Source organism: Vanessa atalanta, chromosome 10 (assembly GCF_905147765.1).
Source record: "Vanessa atalanta chromosome 10, ilVanAtal1.2, whole genome shotgun sequence".
Lineage (NCBI taxonomy): Eukaryota > Metazoa > Arthropoda > Insecta > Lepidoptera > Nymphalidae > Vanessa > Vanessa atalanta.
In genome coordinates, this window is record NC_061880.1 from 3,445,262 (window position 1) to 3,458,190 (window position 12,929).

Sequence of the window (12,929 nt, forward strand, 5' to 3'; positions counted from 1 at the left end):
ATTGATATTTGATTGCATATCCAGATTTGGAATGGGCTTGTTATTTGAAAGGTTCTCTACAGAGCATGGTGTAGTAACATTCATAAATATCCCTAGAAGAGGACATGTGAGTATTTCAAATGCAGTTTTTGAAGCAAAAGGCAAAGCAAGGCTCGTATTAAAATGTTTTTATAAAAGCCTTTTTTTTGTTCAATTTCGGCTTTTCCTTTTAATTAAGGTATTTTTTATACAAATAAGTCTTCGGACTCCCTACACTGATCCAGCACAGGCTGGTTACTGATATACTTATGACAGAATATCATCCGTCCCATGCAGGTGTCCTCACGATGATATGATAGCACGATATGTTAGACACAAATTAAAGTAATGATATCTTAGTAGTACTTGCCTAGATTTGAATACGCAATTCGTAGGTCATGATCACGATCATGATGACGTTCTATCAATAATGTAAACAGTGAAACGTAATTGTTAATTAAAAATTCTGATTAGTTGCTAAACAATACATTTAAATTGTTGTCAACGAGAGAACGGGAATCAAATATTTAAAAATTGTTAACTTATTCAATTAATTTTACGATTTTAACGGAAGAACGTTAGCAATTCGATTATGTTAAATCTGTAAATCGAAAATGCAACAATGAAAATTTATTAACAAACTAACCAAAAGGAAACGATGGTTATAAATTCATAAACCATTAACGACTTTAATCTTCTGTGTTGATCTTTTGAATTTAAGCGTTAAAAGCTTTAATGTGGCATTTTCCATTTTATCCCGATTACATTAAAGATTATATTGCCGTGAATTTTTATATTATTAAGATTATTTTGTGTTTATTGTTGTGCTGATAATTTCGTTAATATATTGGCTGATGTGAGGTATACGTTTAAATATGTTTTGGCAACTTATAGCGACTACCAAATATCTCAATCAATAGAAAAATGTATTACACAATTACATTTCTCACTAAAAAAAAAATCAAAAGAGAAGAAATGAATGTGTTGAGGTACCACAATGCAGAATATAACCTGAAACGTGCAGGTTCCCTCACAATGTTTTCCCTCACCACCGAGCACGATATGAATAGTTTGAAAACAAGTACATGTAATCGCGGTTTTACTTTCCCGGATTTAAACCTACTATCGTCCTATAAGATTCAATTATTTCAGCCACATATCAGACAAATGTACACCTCGATTGCTTTGTTTTAAAACATGTAGATAAATTCTCAGTATTTTTTTTTAAATTATTTGTTAACAAGTACTTATACGACTTAGTAGTGCAGACTTTGCAAATCACAATCAGGATTACACATGCATATTTAGTATGTCTATATAGTTCACAAATTTTAATATAATTTTAAAACAATGTCCCCGGACTAGGTGGGAGAGATTAGAGTTGTGTTAGAGGAGGCTCATGTCCAGCAATGACCTTGGAATTTGTAACGACAAGGATGTCGATGGAATGGAAAAGTTTGTTAACCGAATTATAAACTGCGATGAAAATATTACCGACATCAGCAAGAGGAGATTATAACCCATTCATTTATAATATCATTAAGCCCATGCTTGGTTTCCTTTGGGGCTCTTATCTCATACAGGCTGATTTGCATAAAATAATTATTAATTACGACTTATGAGGGCGTGACTTGTCTCATATGGTTAATGAAGGACGCTCTCGGGTAAGGCACAGGATGTATGCTACAATTAATCTTGTGATTAGAGATTCGATTATAAATATTTAAAGAAATGAATTTATATATAGAATAGGAAAATTTTAATAAATACATTTTATATGATTTTGGCTTGTTAATGTTCTGAAATTCAGATAAGCAAACGTTAATTATATATTTATTTTTATTTTGGTACTGATAATAATGATTTAAAGAAATTTACTCGTAACGTATGTCCCACGACAGAACAACAAAACGGTTTAATCAAGAAGTAGTAAGTTTATTTCTGTATTTTTTATTTATCGTAGAAATGAAAATAACGAAAATGTAGAATGTTTGTATGAATAGGCAAATAAGGGACCTGATGGTAATTGACATTAGACACAACAGCCTGGTGGTAGGGCGTTTTCTAAGCCGCTTGGGTAGGTACCACCCACTTATCAGATATTCTACCGCCAATCAGTAGTATGCCGTATCGTTGTGTTCCGGTTTGAAGTATAAGTAAGCCAGTGTAACTGCAAGCACTAAGGATATAAAACTTAGCCCCCAGGCCTGATGGCGCATTTGCGATTTAATGAATAATTAATATTTCTTACCGCGCAAAAAAATTACGATCAAAGGTAAACCTAACATAAAGAGTCTCAACCGGTATTGTTTATTTAAAATAAATTCAACAAAAAAATCAGATACAATATAAATTGCGTCTCGGTTTCGTAATTAATTTCCGACGAAATTTGGGTAGCTCAATTCAAACTCTTTCAACTTTGCCCATTATTTATACGAACACCACGCGTCAAATAATTCCTCTGTGGTCATGCTAAATTATATTGTAGGCAAAAATAAATGTTTCATCCTTCGTTAATGCTACTAAATTGCTATCGATTCATTTAGCTTGATAAATGAACCGATAGTCATACCATCATGTAAGTTTTTTTAGTAGAATAGATGATAGTAATATTATGGTATAATAACTTATACGTGTGTAACTTAACTTACTTAACTAAGACGAGTCTACACAATGAACTAGTGCCAATTAAAGGTACTAATACAATTTGAACGTTCCATGGTTAGAATACTATAGCATCAGATAATGTTTCAGTATAGTCTGAACGAAAGCACAGTAAAAGTTTAATTTTGTATGTAAGCAATGTGTTTTCGTCTCAAAACTTTCGAGATTCTTAGAAATTAAGTCAAAAAAAATTATTTGCTTTTTTTTTAATGATGCCCTTATTATCCACTGCTATAAACTACTGATATTGACAGAAAAATAATACTGTAATATATATACATTACTAACTTAGCCAGCGAAAACAATTAAAACGTATTTTGTTGTCCCAGATTATAACGTATTTCAGTGCCAAATTTCATTCAGATCCGTTCAGTTCTTGCGTGATTCAGTTACAAACATCCATCCATCCAAGCTTTCGCATTATAATATTAGTGAAATAAAAAGTAACATTATATGCCTAAAGGAATTTCCATAATCCCACAGATGATAAATAATAAGGAATAAGTACGTTTTTTATACAATAATATATATACATTAAAAATCTTATTAGTCACTGCCCAATAAATGAATATGAAATCTATAGTAAATTAATGATTTTAAAGGGTCAACAGCGCAATGGTTTACGGGTTGCCAAGCGATGTAAAAAGTCGCAGGTTCGATCCTGACCCCTTTGGGCTATTGTCGTCCCCGCTCCTAACACAAATAATAAGCCTTAAAGAGGGGTAAATAGGAATATTAGTAATTCCTTAATTCATTCGGGACAGTGCTAGTATTCTTTATAAAAAAAAGATTGATTGATATTATAAAACTTCATTAACCTAATTTTAAGGAAATGGCATTTATAAAACCATTATAAGTTGACCCATGCAACATAAGTATATAAATTATATCTCGCATGTTATTGCTTGGCAAGCTTTCAACTCCCATCGTCTCCCTTTCGAACAACCTCAATGTGATTGTTTGATTCCAACTTTATTTTTATGTGAGCCACAAAAGAGAAGTGCGATAATTTGGATCATTTATTTTATCTTTTACAAAACTACCACTTATCAATTTTGTAGAAATACTAGGTGATCGAACCTAATTCTTTATACCCTTGGGATATATATCGTCGGGTAGGATAAGATTCTACCTAATTTAATAAGAATACACTCAGTGACGTATAAGTAATATCAGCATAAACAAAAATCATATACAAACTAAATTTAAATGAGTGAGTGCTTCAACTTAAAAATTTCGTATAAATATGCTGTTTTAAGCTATAAGATTTTTTACTAGCTTCGTTAATTTGAAAAAAGATTGCGGGTTCAAACCCAGTCAAACACCAAAGAGCTTTCGTGAGGAATCCTGCGTATGTCGACTAAAATTCGGCCACTTGTGTATGCTCCGAATCTTAATCCAAAAGAGTATTACTTTACTTAATTCCTACGTTTAAAAAAATAAAGACCAGCTAGGATTAGGAAAGTTTAGTTTCAGAACTAGTTAAAATGGCTAACATAGTAACTATTATAAAGTATAATTTCTTTCTTATAAGTTTAAACAAATGATCCTAAGCTTAGTAGAATATTTTCCAATTGAAAAATTCATTATTCATATTACATAAAGAGGACGCCGACGCCACCGAGAATTTGTAATTTTTATACAACTAAATCTAAAGCAAAAAGCAGGTTGAGGTTTTAAGCGTAATTTCCAGTTAGTACTTGTTTTATCTTGGCACGAATTAATCCCTTGGAAGCGTAAAATGTTTCACCAACTTGCAACTTCAATTCTATTTCAGTTCTGTTACAGCAGTTGCCGTGAAAGGACGTGCGCGGTGTTCTAAATCAAATCCCCTTATCATACTAGTACGCTAAACGCTATAAACATTTTCTTTGATTATCAAGTTTCGTATTTAATTAATACAGTGTTATTGGACTGTGCTGTTTCAGTACTTTTCTCTTTCGTAAAATTTTCATTCTAGGATTAAAACATTTTTTTTGCCGTCAAGATTTTGAGTGAATTGTGCTAAATTGAGATGACTGTTGACAGAATTGACAGATAAGGGTAAGTGAATGATACTTGTTTTGATTGAATTGATTCGTTCAAACAATTTTTATGCTTTTTCAATTATAATGTGTTATTATTGTTCAATCCACAATATTTATTTATGAATTGGAAATACTCACTTAGTTAATTTAATTTTCTACTTTTCATATTTTTATAATGTTACAAATTGATTCAATTACAGTGACCAAACCACCTTTAAGGTAAATTAAATGATGTATGCTGCTCGTTCATTAAAATTAATTAACATGAAATTTTGACTAAGGTTTTAAAAGCTCTACCCTTTGTCAACGCTCTTTACATTTGTTTATCTTAAAATTACACAAATGATGTATAGAAGGCGTGAAAAGGGTTACTGTGTTTTGACGTCATATTTTGTAAGTTTACTCATTAATTTTGAAATTGGGTTAATTTTGTATTAACAAAAAATAATATCATTAGACTAATAATTGGTAAATACTACAACATTTGATGTACTTGAAATTCAATAATATATTTATTATTTATTTATTTTTCAAAAAATATATGTGATAGTCAGGCGGTATCATAGAGTAAAAATAAAAAAAAAAGTCTGAAGACGTTATAATTTTTTAGAGTTTAGGTGATACGTGACTTCGAGGTGTAAATTTTACCACGTACGATATGAACGTACATATATGAGTATATCATGACTATGTACTGTTAGCCGATAGAATTATTTACGATTTGTGTGTCTCCCAGATTTAGTATCTTAATAGATACGAATAAAAAATTGAATCTCTCGTAACTTGCACGTATATAATATGTTAGTTAAGGTAGTGTCTTAGAATTTTCTTTACTATTAGCCAAAATATTTTATTTAAATATTTACCATGACATTTCATTGTGATCAAATGGTTAAACGTAAATTTTGTCTCATTAAAAAATCGTTATTATAAAAGATATAAATAATATCTCAAATGATATTTATTAATTTATTACAAAGAGAAATTCAATTCTTTTAATAAAATAAAATACTCTTAATATCAGTCAATTTTCAGCATCGTTACCTACACAATTCCGTATTATATTTCTCCTGTAGCCGTATAATTGGTTTAACTTTTCTTTAGCTCATAGCACTTTAGTTGAAAGGTTCAGTAAAGTGATTTATTTCCGAAATAATAAAGTAAATAACGCCTTTGAAGAAATAACTAGACATTGATACAATAATAAACAAATTACATTCACACCTTGACTTTTGGAATGATCAGTCAAGCGCTTAATTGTCATCAATATCGATTTCTCAATTAGTCGCTTTGACATTTTTCATAAACGTTTTCACTTTATTTTTAAGTTTTCTAAATAACTACTGTTTATTATGATTTAAAAGAATAATTAATATTACAAATTATCTTTCGTTGCTTTGTATTGTCTTGTTTATCGATTTATTAGTGTCAAAAAATCAATAATTTTGAACTGAGGTGGCTTAGTATGTAGAATACGTGAAGAGATACGTAATTAGAGATCGCGGGTTTAATCATGTAGATCATGTGGTCCTCATAATTGGTGGTATCTTCTTTTACCACCATGCAGTACCACCTGGCTTCTGCTGATGTAATTTTCACAATGGAAGAACGTCGTAGAATATAGTCTAATGGCATCAACTGCATTTACGAATTGTTACATCGCTGTGTTTAATATTATTGCACTTTATAAAATACAAAGTGAAATAAAATACAAAGAAAAATATATTGAAACATATTATTATATATTTAAATGTAAGTACACATTCATTGTATACATTATGTTCATTATGGCTACAATTTCATTAAAATCGAGCATTTACGAAGCTTCGTATTTACATTTTCTAATCACGCCCAAGCCATTTAACGAAAGAATTATTCTCTTATCGTAAACTGATTACCATATTTAGTACTATTTGTTTTTCTTGATTCCATCCGCACCAAACTTATTTTATATTCCCGTAAGTCTAGCAATTTATATCCCTATTTCCTTATTCTTGTCCCAACCAAAGCTCTACGTCAAATATATATATATGATCATTATGAGGTAGGAAGCAGGGTTACTCTCATATTTATACGCGTTTAATTAATCTGCAGTCCGATTATCTATTTAAATTGAATATGCTTAATTTTGCAATAGTTAATTTATTATCTGGTCCCTTTATGTACTTCCTCTTTATGTATGTACTTGAAAATATTGTGAATGTAAGGCAAGGTAAATTGTTCGAAATACTGACGGCATCCACTTCGTAAGCCTGACTTGCATTAGACAATATAACCTGCTGCATTTTAAGCTACCATAATGAAATCAAGGAACGCAGGTTCATAGAGACTCTAACGATATCTAACGATAGCTATCTGCTAGTGTCTCTACAGTCCTGCATACGATGAAAACCAGTTTACCAGGACTTTAAATCATATCGAAAACTTAACTTAACTAGATCAAAACATTTAACTGACAAATGCAATTTTGAATGAAACGTCGGTCAATGATTTTGTATAGGTTTATTTTGATTGAAAATGTTAATCAGAAGATTATTATTATATATACGTAAGAGTTTTTTATGCAGTATGTATAAACCTAATGTTTTTTCATGGCATCTCGAAAAACTTTGTCTGATCCGAGTTGAATGTTAGTAGGTTAAGGCTATTTAAACAATATTTTTTGGGAGCTGACCAAAACTTACTTTAATCCATCCTAGCAAGCGTCGTTCCATCGCAAGCATCCTTGGATCAATCGCTTCATTACATAGACGCAAATGTATATAAGTTATTATTATTGAAAAATTTATAGTAACAAGAATGTAATATGAATAAATTTAATACAAGAAGAAAACTCTAAAAGGACCGAATTAGTGAAAATAATTAATGTTTAAAAAAAAAAAACAATATTATTTGGTTATGACTTTCGACCGATTCTTAAATAAAATGTACTTGATATACGAGTGAATATTGTGAAGTAAATTGTAAAACATTTAAAATAAACTACATATCAAATAATGTTTTCCCAAGTTATATCAAAAGCCTAGCTGAGATATATCTTTTGATCGGAGAATTGAATATGAAAGAAAAATAGACTTTGAATGTTGTTTGAAAAAATCTTATCGAAGCGAAACGATGTTCGATCAACAACACTTTCCATTATTTTCTGATAAAGTGAAATATGATGTGAACGTGAGTTCATTAAAAATCTGTGAATTAGAATATAAATTGCTGTTTAGGGATATTAATATTTATATTGTGGACTATATTCTATAAAAAGCGGTAATTAGATCGCAAACTAATGCTGTACAGCATCCACATTGATTTAAATAAGTTTCAAATGTGAAAAACGTGATTTATTGTAGAAATTTATGTAAAAATAGAACATTTAGTTTAATTAAATAGTATACTAGCACAATTATAGTAGTTGCCGATCTACATGAGAACGTAATTAAATTGGTGTTACGTTAAAACTTATTCTCCAAAGTATGTCTGGGAAGAAAAATGTTATATAAGAAAGAAAAGAGCAAGCAAAGCAAGCCATTTTATATTCTAGGAATATTTTAAAATAAGTATTAGGATAATAAGGAGCGATATGTTCATAGAGCTATATCATATAATAATGTCCTCCACATACGACCTCGTTGCGGTTTTATTATACGTATAAAGTAAAGCTATATTATTAATGTAATTAAACATTACAAATATAGATAGGCTTCAGAAATAGACTGTTAGAACTCATATAAATGTTTTAATCTTTCAAACTGTCGATAATAGGGGATTGCGCAAGCCAGACTTGATATTCAATTATTAGCTTTTTATCTATCAAAGCAATAATATATTGCATTATTGTATAACAGTAGAGGTTAGTGACAACATTAAAATGCATCGTTGCTAATAAGGCTTCCTTTTATTTTTAAGGATAAAGATTTGAAGCTTATAAATAACACTACGCTGTTATTTCTTTCGAAATATGTAATTAGAGAATCATTTCACGACGTTTTAGTTTAATTGCTTTGCGATATAAATAATAAAAATAACAAATACGAATTAAGTACGTATAAGTTTGGATTTGAGAGTTCGTTGCAATGCGCACACTTCATCCTGAACAAACTGTACTGTTGTAACCAGCAAATTTGTATGACTGTTGATTAATTCGACATATTATACAAGATGTTTCGGCACTTACTACTTCGATAATTTAAAGCGTATTTTATAATGTGCATTTTAGAGCAATCTCTCACCGTAATTCGAATTTGCGCCGTTAAAAACAGTATTATTACCACAGTATAGTAATTTTACTAATAAGACTTCCTATGAATTGTGATGTTATTTATTTTTCATAAACTATAGTACCCATTATTTGTGGAGATAAATTATCTTGACAAATAAAATGTTCATCGTAACGCTCTAGATAATCACCAGGGAATTTTATTTGGGATTTGAGCAAGTTTTACGTCCTTAATCTCTCTTGAACAAGAACAATAAAAAAGTAATATTTTGGAAGAATTTCTGCACTCACTGTTTTATTCAACAAAGTGGTTCTCGGGGTTATTTCAGAGAGTAAAATGGAGTTGGATGATTTGATTTTCTTTCCGCTTACGGGTATGGAATGCGATTAAGGTGCGACATGGAATCACAATGTGATGTAGATATAATATATAATATATTTAAAAAAAATATTTGTATGTTTGTCTTCTATACGTCGTCAAACCAATAATCCGATTGTGAGAAAACTTAGATAAGCTGTTCTGTGAATATACAAATCTATTTTTCCGTACAATTTTTTTTTTTTTTATCCCTCGATATAAACGCTTATTTTACATGTACGAAGCCGGGACCGCAGTTAGTTTATTATAAAATAAAATCTAATTTTTATTCTTTATTTAAATTAGTTCTTATATTTATTTTCGAATCATGTTTCAAAATTAAATTAAAAGCAACCACCAACAAGTAAATTTATAAGTAGCTATTTTTCTCAAACGAAATACATGCTCAATTAGCAACTTAGAATTAATTAAAAATAAAGAATAATTCTTAAATAAAAGTCTAAGTTTTATTACTTTAGGAACATAACGATATGAGAAATGGAATATTTCACTGAAAATATATTTTATGCTTGAAAAATGTTCTTCTACATTTCATCTCAGCAGTTCTGATTTTATATTCATACATTCACAAAACAACAAATAAAATAATATCAACGGTTGGCTTGTGGCGATTTCAAATTTGCTAAGAAATTCTCATTTTGCATTAAAACCAAGATTGTTTCGACGCACGGAACAGCGATTAGGAATAAATTCATTAAACATAATTATCTACTTACTAATAACATAAACATAATTTCTATGTAAGTGATTTTAAAGTTACAGAATACTTTGTATCCTTCTTCCAAATGTAAAAATACAGACGTGAGAAAGAAACGTATACTGTTATTCATCCACTTTATTATTGTTCATGGTAACGCAGGTCAATAAAATAAGGCTTAACCAAAAATGTACTGAAATAACTTTTCTTTATACTAAAAATGTTGAATGTCTGTAGTTTTTCTATTTTAATAATTTGGATAGTATTGTGATTTTGTGTATAGGTCTAGTGGTTAGCTTATAATGCTGCAGATCTCGAGGTCCTGGGTTCAAAGTCGGTCGGACCGATAAAAAGATATTGAGAGTCACAGCGTATTTCTCGCAAGGTAGGTAAATGCAATCCTGAGTTTGAACTCTTTCCTTAGCTTTCCTCAACATCAAATTTTGTAAGTGAAGGAAAAGAGGCATAAAATCTCAACATGAGTTTACGAACATATCTATTTCCATTAATATGTTCTGCTTAGTAACTTAGTCTTCCTTAAGAAAGGAAGTCGTTGCTTATATCTTTTCGGGAGGTCATCATCAATAATTTCTTAGTTTGCGGTACACGGATCAATTTTAACATGTACGCTGTTGCTAGGACACAAAGTTTGTACACTGTGCATATTTAATATACTTTTAGTATAAAATGTTTTATTAGCCTCGAGAGTTTGTCTTGTCTATAAGCAAAAAACTTGAGCTCAACGTGTTTGTGGTTTTATCATAGACTAGCAGTTCCGGGCGGTTAAGCGTTACTGCTCCGCCCCCTTGGGTCATAGCGTGTTGTGCAATGGATAAACTTTTTCAATAAATGGGCTATCTTGCAGAAATATTTCTTCAATTTATGCTGATAGATTACGAGACCGGCGCGTTTTAAGAAATAAGGAAAACTGTTTAGCTTTATATAGTTATAAGTATACGTATGATTACTGACGATTTCAAGTGTAAAAAATATCGATATCCGTATAAAATACTTGTAATATTTCTGCATATCCCCCTAAAGTGATGCGATGAACTATGAGAGGCTCGTAACCCTCGGCGCCGTCCGGCTCTGAAGCCTGGATCATTCCATAAAGAAAATTTATAGCATGCGGCAACTAGAACCGTTCATTCATGTGTCCGTCCTCTGGTCTAATACGCGCTATGATTTTTATTCAAATATAAAATATGAGTTTTCGGCGCTTACGTATTTTGTTTTTTCTTTGGCCAATAAAAACAATAAACTATTTATTTAGTATAGTATTATACCAACATAAAATATATTAGATACAATAATTACGAAATAAAGAGGATAATAATTATTAAGAATGTTACTTGTGAGATGACGTCAGACAGAGAAGTGTGGAAGAAGACCACATGCTGTGCCGACCCCAAATAAAATTGGGATAAGGACAGAAGGATGTTGATGATGATGATGAATTCAAAATTTACGTTCCGTTGATTTATACTTATAATAAAAAGTTTGTGAGTTATGTTTAACGCGCTAAGCCCAGCTAACCTGGAATCAGTTTGGTTAGAATTTTTTTTGTCGTTGATAGCTCAATCATCGAGGTAGGTTATAAGCTATTATGACATCACGCTACGATGCTTAGTAGCGGAGCAGTACCCATAAACGGTCATCAAAATAAGTAATGTGAAGGCTTATTTCTCATCGTGTGTTTAAAAGAGTTACGGTTAAATATAGCTAATTTAATTTACTAACAATATTATTATAGCTACTGTACAAATCATGATCGCGTGAATTGGCGGCAAGAATGCTAACAGCATTGTTTTTTGGCTTGTGTTTTTCCCAGCAGTGCGGATCTGTTACTTTTTTTTAAAACATACTATATTAATATAAAATAAATGGAATAAGGGAGAGTGAAGGATGTATGTATGTACTTATAACATTGAAAAAATGTACTTGTTCTTATTACAAAAAAAAATTACGATGTGACTTACAATATCTAAAGCAAACCTTTGAGGTTTTATGAAAAAAATATTTATTTCGTATCTCTAAGCTAAATATTTTTCTAGTGTATGATTTACGGCCTATTATGTTTCCGTTTTGTGTAAGCTTGTATTTGTACAATATTATTCTGGCAAAGAAAAGTCTGTAATCTATATGAAAAATATTTATATTTTGCTTTTAGTAAAAATACTTTGTTCATACTTAATCAATAGTATTCAACATATAATATCAGTCGTTGGTAGAAATCATAATTAATCTCATAGGCGCTTCAAAACAACGACCTCTAATGTTACATATTTATTTAAAGATTCTAAACTAATCTCGATTTGTCAATTTTTTATTTGAGCGTTTTAAAATAAGTTCCAGCCTAAGCAATGAATTTAATTTGTGTTTATAATAGGAAACAGTCGTGAGGAAACCTACACGTGTTGGATGAAAATCTTTTACATGTTTATCCACTAATCAGAATTGAAAGAACATTGTGGAATACGCTCCTAACCTTTTCAGGAGATGCGGTCTTATGCCAACAATAGAACGAATAGGCTGTTGGATTAGGTATTTTTTCTTTTAATGTAATCGAAGCAGTGCAAATTTAAAAGAAACAATAAGGTAGGAAAGCGATAAGTTATAGTAACATGGTTTTCTTTTAAAAAAATAACTGCATATAATATATTAATAATAATAATCATAATTTAGATAATCTAATTAGTACAATTTTCAAGTATAAAATTCAAATGCCAAACAGCAATATCTTGTATTGTTGTGTATCCAAGGATACAGTGTAATCTTATTACTGGCAACGCATTTGGCAATATCAGCAATGTCCTTCTTTAGGAAAAAATTGAGCCGTCGACCTCGTTCTTTTCTTAAAATATTGAAAATCGATTTACGCTGATATGCTATTTTGATTTGAATATGCTTTGTTTATTGCATGTATTGTAATTA

General features: G+C 30.4%; 1 protein-coding gene across 1 annotated transcript in view; it reads left to right on the plus strand.

Annotated features, from left to right (window-relative positions):
* The first annotated feature begins 4,478 nt into the window (after nt 1-4,478).
* Nucleotides 4,479-12,929, plus strand: part of LOC125066900 (trace amine-associated receptor 8c) — a 55,143-nt gene continuing 46,692 nt past the window's right edge. Inside the window, exon 1 of the mRNA XM_047675216.1 lies at nt 4,479-4,725. The gene's annotated coding sequence lies outside the window, so the exon portion shown is untranslated. The remainder of the gene's footprint in view (nt 4,726-12,929) is intronic.